Source organism: Lepidothrix coronata, unplaced genomic scaffold (genome assembly GCF_001604755.1).
Source record: "Lepidothrix coronata isolate B3197 unplaced genomic scaffold, Lepidothrix_coronata-1.0 Scaffold26, whole genome shotgun sequence".
NCBI lineage: Eukaryota > Metazoa > Chordata > Aves > Passeriformes > Pipridae > Lepidothrix > Lepidothrix coronata.
The window spans coordinates 5,386,724-5,402,492 of NW_016690206.1; the positions used below are offsets into that span (position 1 = coordinate 5,386,724).

The window sequence follows — 15,769 nt, forward strand, 5'->3', positions numbered from 1 at the left end:
GCTGGGAATCGAACCGGGGTCGCAGCGGTGAGAGTCCTGCACCCTAACCACTAGACCACTAGAGGCCCCAGGAAGGGGTTAACAACCAGTAGGAAGGGGTTAAAAGGGGCCAATGAGAACACCTCAGGATATCTTCTCAGGACATTCCTGCATGGGATAACACTTGTCGTGGGGGGTGTTGGGAAGAAGAAGCATATGTTTGCAAAGAGACCACCAAAAGCCATTTTAAGACATGTTTAAACAACAGTTTTCCCATATAACGCAGATTTACTGCCACAGTGCTTGGTTAATGATTGGGCTCAATGATCTTAGAGGTATTTTCCAACCTAAATGATTCTATTCTATTCTATTCTAGAGAGTAGTGATAATTATTTTTTTTTTTGACAAACCAGTATAGAATAAATAGGGGCTTGAAGAAAAAAAAAATGTGCATCAATATTCAGTAATCATGTTATTTAAAAGGGAAGGAAAGAAAATGACTGAGGCAGCTACAGGACTTTCAGAATGACCTTGGCTATTCAATTAAAATAAATCTTAAAGGAAATAATTATTGTAGGAATTAAATCAAATGGAAAAGGCTAGATGTGTGTGTGATACGCTTTTGCAAAATAGTATTAGATTGACCTTACTTCTCTCTCAGAGAAGATGGACTGTTTCACTGTCATCTTATCTTTCAGAACTTCCATAAAGTATTCGACACAATGATGAATAAAAAGTTATTCTTAAATGAGAAGAGGGATAGGAGAAACCTATGAAGTTGACAGAAAAAAAAGAAGATTGTAGCAGGTTTTACTGAATGAAAGCATCAACTCAGAGTGAGGTTGCTAATGAAACAGTCTCAAAGAGGTAAGTAACAGAAAAGAGATGAAATTCAACTGTATAAATGAAATGCAATATACTTAAACCTAGGGAACAATTTCTCTTTTTGTCCTGATTGCAGAGACACGGTGGAGCTTAGTGCTGTGTGGGCGTGACCGGGTTGACTTTCTGTACCACCCACATCCTCACTGGATAACATGGTTTCCAGAGGAAAAGCTGGGTGCCCCACAGGACATGCACCGTTTTGCCTCCCTTTCTCCAGCAGGGGGACTGTCAAGATCAACTCCTGCAGACTCGATCCCCCTGTCACCACTGCCAGTCCCCCTCTCATTTTCTCGGCAATGCAGTTACAGGACATGGTGCTGAAAAGGAAAGGACAAAAACATGAATCAACCATACTGCTAGATCAATAGCACAGCAGAGTCGTAGAAACAGCAGTGCAGGCACCTGAGTGGAACTGAGCCCAGTGGAGCAGCGGTGTGCCTCAACTTGGATGACTTAGCTTTTGAGGGACTTGTTTGTCATTGTTTTTTGTTGTTTTTTGGGATGGGGGGTGGGAAACATTAGCCACAGTAGCTCCCACTGCCTTCTTGCCTTTTTTCCTGACAGACATGCGGTGCAGTAGAACAGTCACCACGTTGCCTTTCTCCGGTGAAGCCATGTGAATGCAACTTACAGGGAGTGTCCACCATCTTGGTTTTGTTCCCAGTGATGTACATTTTTTTGTTGTTAAAACACTTCCTCTTTTTGTATACTTTTGCTATTAATACTGCTGTTTTAGGGTGCGTGTCTTATTCCATTGCTTTGTGCTTTCAGTAAATTGTTATCTCAACCCATAGTCTGTGCTTTTGTCCCTCTCTTACCAGAAGGGATGGGGTAAAGGGAGTAGCTTATTTGGAGTTTAATTTCCAGCTGTTGTTAAAACTAACACACTATTAAAAGATATCAAAAATGCCATGAAAAAGTAAGAAATGATTCAAGAAAATCTAAGTGTGTTTATTCCTTTAGAACAAGAATAGTTCTCCTTCAGAAGTCAATAAGATGATTTAATATATAAAGTGTGATTCTTGTCACGTGTGTTTCTACAGGTTACACTTTAAAAATCAATGTCAAAAAACACAGTGATATGCATAGGCTAATCCCAGTACCCCACAAAAAGAATGGACAGGTTTTCAAGGAGCAGGCTTTGGTATAAGGCAATAGGAATAGAATGGTTCTGGCTCTTCTTAATTAAAATAGCTTATTTTTCTACTTTGTGCTTATCATTTCACCTTATTTACCAACATAAAATATTGGGCAAGAGATCAAATGGGTAACAGCTGGCTGTAAATTAAATAAGGATGAGAAATAAAAGATGAATTCTAACAAAAAGCTGTGTGTTTTGAGTAAAATAGCAACAGCAGGATCAAGAGGCCTAAGGACTTTTAAAATGATACTTGATAAGTTTATGAAATGGATTATATGACATGGTTGTCTGTAATGGCAGGTGCTGCATCCAGGCAGTTCATCATAGGAACAAAGGAAACAGGATTAGGAAAAAATTATTGCAATAATCTTATCTGCAATTTTCAGATATGTGTCCTACGGTTAGGAGGTGTGGAGCAATGAAGCAGTCTGCTCAGTGTAGCAGCAAGAAGCAATCAGCTGTAGTTAACTTCATTCTCTTTATTATTATCCATAGTTCTGCTGATTCGATTTGATGATTTCTTTGGATTTTGTCTGCCTTTAAGGACAAGGTCAACAAGACAGTAATTCAGAAAAGTATCAATAGACTAGCAAATACAGAAAGCTAGGGGTCAATATAACTGGAGCAGAATTTGTAAGGTGGTGATGATGTTTGCCTGGAGGTAGAAAAAAGGACGAAGTATGAAAGAAATTAAAATCTAAGGAACAGTAACTCTTCAGAGGTCTTATTTACCCTTAGGTTTAAAACTGAATTTTCCATGACTTGAAGGAGGAGTAGTCTCTGTTGTCCCATGCTGTCAAAACTTTATGTTTGAGTACTGCTACTGTTGATATATACCCTTTGCTCTAGTGTTTAAAAGATGCTTCTGGGCTGCAATATCAATCAGCAGTATTCTTTAGAAATGTCAATAGCTGGCATATTAGCACTTCAAATCTATATCCCTTATAAATGGGGAGCACTTGACATTCATTCTGTACCACACAGCAGTACTTAAATGGTGACACTATAGAAGAGAGTGAAGAGAGAACAAATATAAACTTTGAATTTTAGAAAGTGCAGAAGGACTCCAAAAGCAATGGAAAAATGGTATCAGAACAAAGTTCTGGACCCATTGATACCCGGAGGAGCTTTGCTACTGAATTCAAAGGGATCGAGGTTTCAAAATTAGCATTTATATTTAAGAAAGTACTTGTTCTAGAGTATTTACTTAAGGAATATGAATTTTTCTGCAGCCTTGGTATTTCAAGTAGAAATGTTCTATAACATATAAGCATAACATTTTTTCTTGACTGTTTAGACTGTAAATTCTATGGATTAAAGATCTGTTACTGTGTTTTTACTCTGAAAATTCCATATAATATAATAAAGTAATATAATAAAGCACAATTTCTTGACTCAAACCAAGAACATTCATTAAAACAGAATATTTCCTGGCTTCTGTCCATCACAGCAATGTAATTCTTTTTGTTATTATCTAACATCCATTCCACATGTTCTGCTTATATCAAAGCCACTCAGAGAGACAATATTCTTAAAGAAAAACCATATCAAAGTATAAATAAACTTCGGAATGAAAAAAAACCAAACACAAAAACCCACTTCACAGTTGTTGTAACAAAACATTTCTACAGCAGTGGGATTGTGCAAGGAACTTTACAAATATAACACATCTGCTACTACTATCATCACTGAATAAATTAGAATATGTCCACAATACAGTGAAAGGCTTAATCTATATGGAAATAGCTAAACTATTTTTATACTAGCAAGATTATATATTGATTAGTTCTGTTGGGTTTAATAGATCTAATTCATCAAGCAGCATGGCAAGTAAGATATGCTTTCCAACCACTGCTGTGTCACTCAGGAGCTGTGCCTTCTGTGCTCACCTCATGAAGTGACTAGACTTTCTCTCACTAAGGCTCAGGTACATGGAAAGAAGGAGACATTGCTCGATGACTATGTTACTATTCCAAATTCCAGTCTCTGGTTCTGTGCAGTTTGGCTGCATGCACTTGATATCATCATAGTTTAGCTACACCATTTTTGACAATTTATTCAATGGCTTTGTGCTCCATCCTGAGCTGACATCCAGAGATATTTTGATTGGTATCCGAGCTACCTAAAGGCAATTTTCACAATGTCTGCATAAACTAGAGGCCAGACTGCAGCAAGTTGAAAACCAATTATTAGATTATTTTAGCACAGTGAATTTACACAAGCATTCAAGACCAATGGCCTTAAAGAGTCTTACTGCTTAAATTAACCTTTCATGTCAACTTTTATCTTACTCTGATTTCTTCAGCAGCTCTTATAATCAGTTTTGATTTGCCTATCTTACATGTTTTTACCTATTTGACATCCTTGCAAGACATTTGAATGAACTGCATTTTAATGAAGCATGCTGGAAAATCCATTTGTCTTCAGTTCTGCCATTTAGGTTCACATCTATAATCAGCTAATATAATAAAAAAGACTAGCTCAAGAAGGGAGTGCTGCTTAACATAATGGTTACTTGAATGATTCCTAAGGGATGAAGCTGAAACTAACACAGTGATTCTGTAACATGGCCATCACCAGAGTTCAGGGAACCTGCCTCTAGATCTGATTCAAACATACTTGGCTGTAGGACAAGCAGGAATGGGTGGATTCATCAGTGATTTCATTGGTGCACTGACGAAAATAAAGAGGTTACCGTTGAATTTTTGTTAACGGATTTTGATAAAGACATCATTTTTAAAACATCATAATCAATTTAGTAGACCACCCTCATGACTTTGTGTAAGGTGATAGACCAATTTAAGGCTACACTGACAGTCCTGAGCGGTTACTGGTAAAGACTCTGGCACCTGGAGGGAGCATTCCCAAAAACCCATTGTAAGGTGATAAGGCTACACAAAAAGGGACAAAGAGACTCCTGATGGCTTCAGCACCCCAGCACCTGGGGGAAACTTCCCAGTAACAGATTGATAGGATCAAGGAAGGATGGAATGATATGGCCTTTACTTCATAAACATCCTACCTGATGGGAACTCAGGAAACTGACCCTGAGGCCTATGTCATCTGTCTATCATCCCAAAAATTAGTTTATTAACTGTAGTCACTCAAATTGCCTAAGAAAAAAAGTATAAAAAGAGATCAGACATGAGCAAAAATTGGAGAGAAGTTCCATCATTTCTGTGTGCATAACTGAGGAGCTTCCTTTTCTCCTTCCACTCCTTAGGACGCTGCAGGATAAGCAACCATTTTTATATTTTACTTTGCTTTCACCTTTACTAGTCGTACTTTGCATCCTTACATTGCATCCTTACATCTTGCCTTATATATGTTTTATCTCTACCTTATAGACTAATTGTACTTTGCTTGTTTTACTTTGCTTTCACCTTTCCTTATATCTTGCCTTCTCTTTTACCCTATGGATATTAATTATACTTTGCTTTACCTTATAGATACTAATTTTCCCTACACTTTATAGACTATACTAATGTCTTTGTAAATTGGTATGTTGTGGAGGGGGGTTGCTTGAGTTTTGTATTAAGGTGTTATAGTGATCTATTTCTTCTTAGGAAGTTTAGTTGTTTTTTGAGAGCGTACTTCTGGTTTGAGATTTTATTAGTTAAGTGGAATTTTGCAGTTAATCGTTATCACTGACAACATGAACCCTATAAGTTGTCACATATTTGTATTAATAAAAGTTATTTCGTGAGCTGCTAAGAGTTAGTCCATTTTTTTGTTTGGTTTTATTTTTTTTTTTTTCAATGCTAGCAGGCTCATTGTCAGTGGAATAACTCGTAGGAGAAACTTACTGAGAAGGTTCTCCATTGCTATTAAGTGCAGTCTCCACAAATAGAATATCAAAAGTCCTGTCCATCTCAGTGAATATGTCAAGCAAAGGGTCTCCGCTTAAGAAGACGCTGACTGACTGTTTTCGGACTTTAAAGGCTTTGAACTCCCGGGAGGGGGACACTAATAGACAAAAATATATTAATATGGGTGGGACAGAAAATCCTTCATTTCTGCTCCTTTTCATGTGACACTTTGTTTACGGTTCCTGTTCTCAAATGTTACCCTTTAATCCATGAGAACAAAGCATTAATGTTCATTCCTCTGACTGTATTTTGAAGTTTCTCTAAGCTCTGTTCATCAGCTTGTGGATACAGCTCATGAAAAATATGAAATGAAGATTGACAGAAGGACACGAGGAACAGCAATACAGGGAGAGACTCAGACAGTCTAAGGAAAAAAAGGAGCAAAAATGTTAACGGAATGGAACTCAGTAGGTCATGAATGTAGATCAAGAATAAGTACCTATGAAATGCTGCAAGGAACATAGCAGACTCATGAGCATAGAATTTCATGTCAGTCAGATGAAATGTTGAGGATTAATTCCTGTGCTCCTTAGTGGAAGTATGTACCAATTTTCTCACAATGTGAATATGATCTACTGTAGAACATTTCAAAGCACAAGTTCAGCTAAATGTTGCTAGTACCTCGGAGAGGGCTTTTAATTCAGAAACTGAGCATCTTTCTAATAAGTCATGGCTGATGTTTAAACTTATTGAGAGATTATATTTTGAAAATTTAGTTTAGGGTTAATGAGTCAGACAAATGAAATATGCATGTTTAAAAGAGCCTAATTCACTAAATTAACATTAAGTACAAATCACATATTCATAATTGTATTTTAATGGTGTGATTTATTCTTCTAAGTTCCACTAATATAAGAGTACTAGTGGACCTGGGCATAGATTGTAGGTTCTCAGGAATATTGCATCTGACTGATATGGTGTGTTGTTTTAAGCCACCTGCTATCCTAGCTTTGTTGGAGGGCTGAAACAAAGCCCTGTCCATCTCAGTGAATATAATCAAAACTGACTGACATAGTACCACTTTACTGTCGTACTTGCCCAAATGTTGTTTCAAGACCATTTTCAAGACCCTTCAAGTGCAAGAGTTTACAAGGTCTTCTTGAATTTATTCAGTAGAATAACAGTTTTCATTAATTCCAGATAAAGGAACTGACTGCCACCACTTCCAGGAGCAGTATCTGACTTGGTTGCTTGTTCTTGTTCGTGACTGACCAGAAATACAGCCAGTTACTGTATCAAAATTAGATTAAGGTAACTTCTGTCATAGGTAGTGATGTGTCTACAGCTAAGCAGGATAAGAAAATGTTCATATGATGAGGTTTCTGTGTCTGAGAAGGGGCTTTAAGGATCTACAGATATCACAGGCATGAATATATGGCATCTATATTCTCAGCTGAGAAAAGTGGAGGCTGAATCCTGTTATCAAATAAATCCTAAATTTCATTTGTCAGAACTGCTGCCAATTAAATACTGTCAAGGATATTACCTGCTTGAAATATCTGGAAACACATTTGAAACTTGCCTAAGGTAAGACACATTTTTCTGCTTTTAGAATCATAGAATCATATAAACATTTAGGTTGGAAAAGACCTCTAACTAAGATCATTGGGTCCAACTGTTAACCCAACACTGCCGAATCCACCACTTAACCATGTCCCTAAGTGCCACATTTACATGCTTTTAAAATACTTTCAGGGGTGGTGACTCAACTACTTCCTTGAGCAACCTGTTCTAGTGCTTGATCACCTTTTAAAAAACTGAACAGCACTTCCATTGTTGAGAAGTGTATTTTCCAGTATTTCACTGAGCTTTACGTAAATAATTATCCTGGGTAAACAAAATACAAACAACCCATCTCCCAGTAAAATAACCTTCTCCTGCTTTTTAACCATCTCCATTGCCTACACATCAATGCATCACATTAGCTATAGTCAACAATAATCAGCCCATCTCCTTGGATTTTTCCAAAGCAACGTCTGTTTTCATATTGCCAGTACTGAAAACTGAGGTCTGTTCTCTTTAGGAAGAGCAGGATGCTCTGAGTGCAGGTGTCCAGGTGCTGGCGGCTGGGGCAGCAGCAGCAGCACTGGGGGCTGTGCCGGGGTGTCCCTGTGTGGGACGGTCGGGGCTCCCCAGCCAGGACACCGCCGGTTCCAGCGGCTCCAGCGGCCCCAGCGCAGGGCACGGCTGAGCCCCTCAGCCACAGGCAGGCGGGAGAGAGCCCCGGGGAAAGCCTGGGCAAGGGAGGGCAAAATGCTGCCCGGCAGCCAGGGCTGAGGGAGGGCAACCGGGTGAGGAACAGCCCTGCGAGCCCCGAGGGCAGAGCGGGAGAAGGGCAGGAGGGGAGAAGACACCCCAGCATCTCAGGGATGGCCCTGTGGTCCAGGAGAGACCCTATCAGAGCAGGTGTTATCCCTGAGTCGCACGGGAAGGACGCAGGCTGAAGCAGGGAAAAGTGTGAGGAGGAAGGAGTGGCTGAGGGAAGGTGTTATGGACTGACTGCATTTCCCCATGCTCCATCCCTCTGCTCCTTCTCTCTCAGGGAAAACAGGTAGAAGAATCAGGGGTGGAGGAGTGAAGTTGAACCTGTAAAAAAAGGGATATGGGAAGGAAGGTGTTTTAGGTTTTGTCATTCTTTTCTCATCATCCTACTCTATTTTACTTGGCAATAGATCAAATCAATTTTCCTATGTTAAGTCTGTTTTGCCTATGACAGTAACTGACAGGTGCCTTTCCCTTTATCATGACCTATGAGCTTTTCCATCTCGTTTTCTCCCTCTGTCTTATTGAGGAGTGGGAGTGAGATATCAGCTTTGTGGTCATCTGGCAACCAGACAAGATTAACCCACTACGAGAGATTATTTTATCTGGCCCTATTGCATTACGTAAGATGCAAGACAATGCAACACTTTTTATCTGTGAAGTTTTCGTGTTTATAAACTAAGTAACTTTGTTAGTACATTTTTCCACAGTGTTGCCTTTATTTTTTCTCTTTACCTCCTTCCCAGATCAGCACTATTTAGACTGACATATTGCAGTCACAATTGAAAGCCTTAACATGCATGTTTGATATTACTGTAATATCATGGAGTAAGGTACAGTTTTTCCATATAAAAGAGGTAGCTATAGGAGGCACTGCACTTGTTATTGTGTGCTGACTGTCAGGCTGGAACATGTGCAGTCTACCCGTATGAATGGATATTTTGTGCAGAATCACAGAACTGTTAGCGTTGGAAGGGACCTCTGGATATTATCTAGTCCAATCCCCCTGCTATGGCAGGGTCACCTAGAGCAGGTTACACAGGCACACATCCAGATGGGTTTTGAATACTGCCAGAGGGCAAGGTTCCACAACATCCCCAGGAAGCCTGTTCCAGTGCTCTGCCACCTTTTACATAGGTTCTTCCTTCATGTTGTGGTGGAATTTCTTGTGTTTTAGTTTATAGCCATTGCTCCCTGTCCTGTCATTGAGCACCACTGAAAAGAGTCTGGCACCATCCTTTTGGCACCTGCCTTTGAGATATTTGTATGTATTTATGCGATCCCCTCTCAGTCTTCTCTAGACAACAGGTCCAGCTCCTGCAGTCTCTTCTCATAACAAAGATGCTCCAGAATCCAGCAGACTTGTCTGCTTAAAGTTGGAGATATTTGCTAGCTGTGACCTTGAAAACCGGCAGCTGGGTCCAAAGATGACATAAATTTGAGGACCTTGATTATTTTACCTCTCTACAAGGACACCAGGCATCTTTCAAACCATACTTTAAAGAGATCAGAATTGGTTTTGTGAATCGGTGTCATTTTAGGTGATCTAAAGGTGAATCTGTAAGCTGTGTCAAAACTAAACTTAATTGACCTTAGGTTTTGTACTGCCTTTCCTGAGACACAAGTTCTGTGATCCAGCAACTAATTTGTTACAGAGCTGAAAGGAACTTTACTGTGTAGGTACTTAAGCACTCTATAAGGACAGGGTAATAAACCTTGCTGCTGGAATTAATTGAAGTTGGGCATCTGGATATGTGCACAGTTCTGAAAAAGGTTTCTGATTTTATCTGTCAGGAATTACCCAGCTCATCTCAGAGCAGAATAACAATTTCCTCTTGGCTGGTGAATAAATACCCTTTAAAATGACTAATGAACTATTTAATTGCCGTATCGAAAAGAACATGGTTGTGACTAATGTGCAAAATAAACCAACTTTGGCAACCTCATACAGTACTTACCAGCCTTAAAGTAATGAAGCATGATGATGAGATCTATACTTGATCCTAACTACTCTGTTATTCATGTCAAAGTTTTCTTCTCAAGAAATTAAATGCTTTTTCAACAATGTTCAGTACATGAATGAACTTGACTCTTGCAGTATAAATCACCAATTTTGCTTTTAATCATTAGGTTATTTGTTTGAGTCTTAGGTACTATCTTTTCCTAATGTGTCATCAGTGAGGGAAATGTAGTTGTAAAATGACATATTTAATTCCAACCTTAGAAAGCCGAAAGTAAATAATAATTCTTTGTTTGTGTTCCATTGGTGCATAAAATTGCAAAGTTCCAATGTTTTTAGTTGTCTTTTCTTATGTATCTGTTAAAATCAGCCTCAGTTGGAGAAATACATAGCATAGCTCTCAGTTCAAATCCGTCCTATTGCTTCAAGACCATTTATTGCACAACAGTAAGCACATTGCTGATAGTCTGTATGAGAGTACAGAATCAGGCTGCAGGGCAAAAAAAACCTGCCTGCTCTGTCTAGCATTCTTCAAGTGTGTGAATTATGAAGCAGTTTTCAGGGACTACATTGCCAAAATTCACACTAATTGATGCTTTTATTAACACATGTAAAAGTAAGACAAAATTCTTTTAGGTTCTAATTAAACAGAGCTTTCAAAGGTATGTTTAAATTCTATCCAAGACAATTTATAATTGAGATGTTAGCATTTAGTTGGCTATTCACTGTTTTTTGCTGTACCTGCTAAAATCAGAAACAGGACTTGCAGTACATGGAAGACACAGGATTCTGAAATCCATGCTTTGTGTGCTTTGTGAGCAAGAGTTTATGTGCAGGATTATAGAGCTCTTACAGAACCTGAATTGTCCATGGCGGGAGGGCTGGAACTAGGTAAACTTTAAGGTCCCTTCCAACCCAAATCATTCTATGATTCTATGAATTTAAATGAAACAAATGAAAGGGAAAGAACAAAAAAATCAAGCAGCAAGAAATGTGATCAGTAAACATAAGTTCTTACAATGATCAAAACCATGAATGTGCTTACAGTACATTTTTAAATATTTGAAAACATCAATTCAAAACAATTTTTAATTAAACATCTTAGCAGACCATTTCTTGCACATACTTTTTATTTGTTTGAGTGACTAGTTGTTGTGCTCTTTAGTAATCTGCAAATAGAGGAATAGACAAATTACTTCTAATAAAATTGTTCTCATCACTTTTATCAGGTATTGTATTCCAAATACACTTCCCAACATACTATTCAGGTATGAAAATACTTAAGCAGTTTGGATGCTATCTTATCACTCCTAAGGAATGTGGTTAAAGTTCACAGCTATGGAAGCTGACAGGCACATATCTGTTGTGTGCAATAATAGCAGGTTGATAGCTCTGGTAACATTAATCTGTCACTTTTCATAGGTGTGAAGCTGATGGAAAACCATGTTCAAAATAGCAGCAACTAGAAATAAGTTTTATTTTAAAGAAAATTCTAACATTTGCAGGTTTCTTTTGCTATGCATTGCCATCAATGTCACAGCTGCTTCCAGAATATCCATCATCCCCCTTCATAAAGTGCCATATGTGGTAGTAGTTAAGAATATTTTGCACATGGTATGTGATGTTGAAGAAAAGATGAAATTATAAAGGAGAACAAATCATGACTTTCATGGAAGGGCTCCAGTAATCCAATTCACTCTCTAGGTAATGATATATCATTCTTGCTTTCTGGTTTGGATACTTTAAGCTTCTGACATTGGTTCAGGCAATTTGATTTCTTTTCTGTCTGTCTCTTCCATGATATAAAGAAACAAAGAGGTGACATATACACTTTTTAATCTCTTTCCCTCCCACCTCCACAGACCTGCAGCAATCATCCTCATCATATTTACAGGTCAAACCTTTAAACTTTCATGTGACATTTTTTCAGTACTGACAGCCTTGTGTAAACAGAATATCAGCATCCAGGCACAGTAGTCAGAGATCTGACACAACCATCACATAACAGTTTCTTTCGTGACACTACTAGCAAAATGCATGATTTGGTAGTGGGTATCTTATGTCTCATTCAGACAGTGAGACTGCTGATCTCCCTTCAAACCACAAAAAGATGGTCACTCTTCAGAGATCTTGTATCAAGGAGATATGGACAGGGGAGGTTCCAATAGAGCTGGAGAGGAGACAGGGAAGAATTTAGAGATACTTTGATCGGCAAGGTAGGGCACGTGTCTGGATTAATGGTCATAGGAAAAGCTTTGCGGTAGGAATATCTCATATCTGTCCTATTTCTTTTTGCCAGATGTATTTCCTCAAGGCTTCCAAATGTGTTACAGTGCACGGAAAGCTTGACCAACACATTCATCATCATTGATCAGGCTGACTTTGAGTGTGTCCTTCAGATGCTTCTGACAGTGATTTGAAACAAGTGCCACTTCCTGGCTGTCTTGTGTTTTTTTATGGCTTCTAGTGAACACCAATAATATGAATTTCATTTTAATCCTTCTGTAAGGGATTTTATTTATAGAGCAATTTCTCCTGCAGTGTCTTGTCTCTATGAAATGATTGCCAACTCAGGCAGCAGTTAAAGTTTACTGCTTAGGCCTTCCTTCAACATACCATATGGATATTACTTTCTAAAAGTAATTTAGACTGTAAAAGTGCTAAGAACACATTAACTCCTTACAAACTGCCCATCCCATACTGGAACACTGGCTGATTTTGTCCACTGATCTAAATTAATTCAGTAGTTTAACAACTTTTCCATTCTATTCCATCTTCAAATGTGTCTGACAATTAACCCAGATCATTAGTACAGTGCCAAGTACTATTTAGCATTAACATTTTTATGACTTAAACTATGATGCAATGTTTTGCTAGCATGTTATTCTTTATGTGTATTTGAGCAATGACCAATGACCAGCTTTTTATTAAATACTTCAATTTATCAAGTAAAATATCAGTGAAGAAAAAAAGAAAACTGTCAAAGAAACTAAATTTCTGAAATTCATGAACAATGCAAATAAATAATAATGCATAAAATAAGGTACAAAACTGGATATTTCACTAAAGAAAAGGAATAACTACTAAAACACAGTTTCTAGATTAATCTGTTTTAGTATTTAGTGGTAGGAGAATTTTTTTTTTCAAAACCTACAAGTCAGTAGTATGTTCATGCACAAAGTTATGTGCCTTTGTAGTGGTTTACCCACAGCCAGCCACCAAATACCACACAGCCGCTTACTCACTTTCCCACCAGTGGGATCTGTGAGAGAATCAGAAGGGTAAAAGCTAGAAAATTAGAAAACTTGTGGGTTTAGATAAAGACAATTTAATAGGCATTCATTCGTCACTTCCCATGAGCGGGCAGGTGTTCAGCCATCTCCAGGAGAGCAGGGACCCATCAAGTGTAACAGTGACACAAGAAGACAAATGTCATCACTCCAAACATCTCCCCCTTCCTCCTTCTTCCCCTCGTGGTTTTATATACTAATCATGATGCCATACAGTCTGGAATATCCCTTTGGTCACTAGGGACCAAACCTCCCAGTTGGGGTCACCTGTACTGTCTGTGTCTTCTCCCAGCTTCACATGTACCCCCAAGTTCCTCACAGTGTGGCAGTACAAAAAGCAGAAAGAGCCTTGGCTCTGTGTAAGCCCTGCTCAGCAATAACAAAATCACCTCTATGTTATCAACCTTGTGTTCAGCACAAATCCAAAACACAGCTCCATACCAAACACTGTGAAGAAAATTAACTGTACCCAAAAATCAGTACAGTCCTATAGCACTTCTATCTATTTTGCATTAACCAACTTTTTTCAGGAATAGAAAAAAATCAAAATTTGGAATATAATAAATATAATTTGTTCAGTCATTCAAAGCTTTTTACCTGAACAAGTGAATGATTCTATTTTTCTCATTATCCTTGTGTTTCCTGACATATTTAAGTGTGATTTGAAAAATAGTTGATGGGTAATGGATACTATCCTGAGTTTTCATGATTCTTGAGTAGTGGCTTATGAGCTGCTTTGTATCTCTTATAGACCTGCAGGTAAATTATTTTAATATTAAATCCCCTATATGCTGCCACTGTGGTGTAAAGGAAGATGTGTAAACAGTTTATTGAAAAATTAACAAGCTGGAGGGAAACATCTGATCAACAGTATAACACAGTTTTTGAAAATGAAGGTCTCTTAAAGCCAGAAGTTTTGGGGTTTTTTAGGTCAAATTCAGTCCTCAGACAAACTCACAGAAATCTGTAATATTCTTTTAATTTCTTTTGTTTTATTGTTGGATATGAAAACAAACAAACAAACAAATTCCTGATTTATTTTTTTCCAGTATTCATAATTGATAAATAAAGAGGAGATATAAAGGTTTATAGATACATTATATTCAGTACCTAATAAACAAGATGCACTTAGGAAATATCTAACACTTTCCATGGTGAATCTGTTGCTATGCATTAGGCCAGTCATCTTATTGCTTATTGCTATTGTTCTGGGTAAAAGCCAAGATTATAGATCTATTTTGACTGTTTTTTCTATTGTCAAATAGCTTATTTGGTAGTGATAAGCCTCTAGATTGTCGTGCTACAACTCCACCATTTTGTGACTTTCTTCCCTCCTGCTGCCTGAAAAATGAGGTTTAGGCAGTTTGTATTGTGCATGCAAACAAATGGTTTACATTAATTTACATATAATTTCTATGTTTGTAAAAATTACATAGAGGTGAAGAAATTAATCCCTAAGGATTGATTTTTCATAATTTCAAAAAAAAAAATGAAAAAGTGAAAAATTCCCAAATCAAACCGACCTAAACAGGCTAAAAATGGCACTGATTACTACAAGTACTCTAGGTTCAGTAGGGCAAAGATAAGACATTGTAATGAAGTTTTCTGCAGAACGTGAAAATGCCACGTTCTGGTCCAAGCTCTTATTTTCACTGGAAAAGGATCAGATTTTGCCACCTTCATCTTGGAAAGAATATCACTCTGCACAAAGTTGTTGAAACTGCCCTTAGACAAAATATTGCTTAATGTGAACTCCGATATTAGAAAAAGATGTTCATTACCACTCAGATTTAAAAATCAGTTGTAGAGATGTACATAAAAGAAGAGCTTCATGTCATTTGGGCATTTAATTTGGCAAGGCTTTGAAGTCAGGCAATGAATAGACCCATACAAATTCTTTTTTGATGGGATGTAATACAGGATTTCTAGTTGGGGCACCTTCAGAGTAGCCTGGGCAGGCTTTATGATGATAGTTCTGAAACCACAGTGTAGCATCTTTCCTCCTCCTGCCTTCAAGACAATCTAAGATGCAGTTTTCCTGCAAGAAATGAACACTTGCTGTGTTCATTTGCAAGTTAAGTTTTTCACCAAAAGACCTATGGTCTCTAATAGATCATTGTGTTCAGTGGTTGGATTATGCAGAAACATATATTTGCTTGAAAACATACTCAAAATGCTTCTCCTGAAATTACTTGTTTAACTATTGAATAGAATAATAGCAGTTTGTTTAAAGTTCTACGATATGAGAGATTTTTTTGTATTAGAAAAGAACTATTGATTAAAAATACTTAATTAGATAATGATTTAATTCACAGGAATATAATTTCTGATACACATTACTAATTGCCATGATGTTGTCTGTGTGCTCTTTTCTCCTCCTTTC

At 37.8% G+C, this 15,769-nt stretch overlaps 1 long non-coding RNA gene across 1 annotated transcript in view; it reads left to right on the plus strand.

Annotated features, from left to right (window-relative positions):
* Nucleotides 1-3,269, plus strand: part of LOC108494617 — a 9,885-nt gene extending 6,616 nt beyond the window's left edge. The window contains exons 2-3 of the long non-coding RNA XR_001873913.1: nucleotides 678-846; nucleotides 941-3,269. This is a non-coding gene — a long non-coding RNA (uncharacterized LOC108494617). The remainder of the gene's footprint in view (nucleotides 1-677; nucleotides 847-940) is intronic.
* The last annotated feature ends 12,500 nt before the right edge of the window (nucleotides 3,270-15,769 follow it).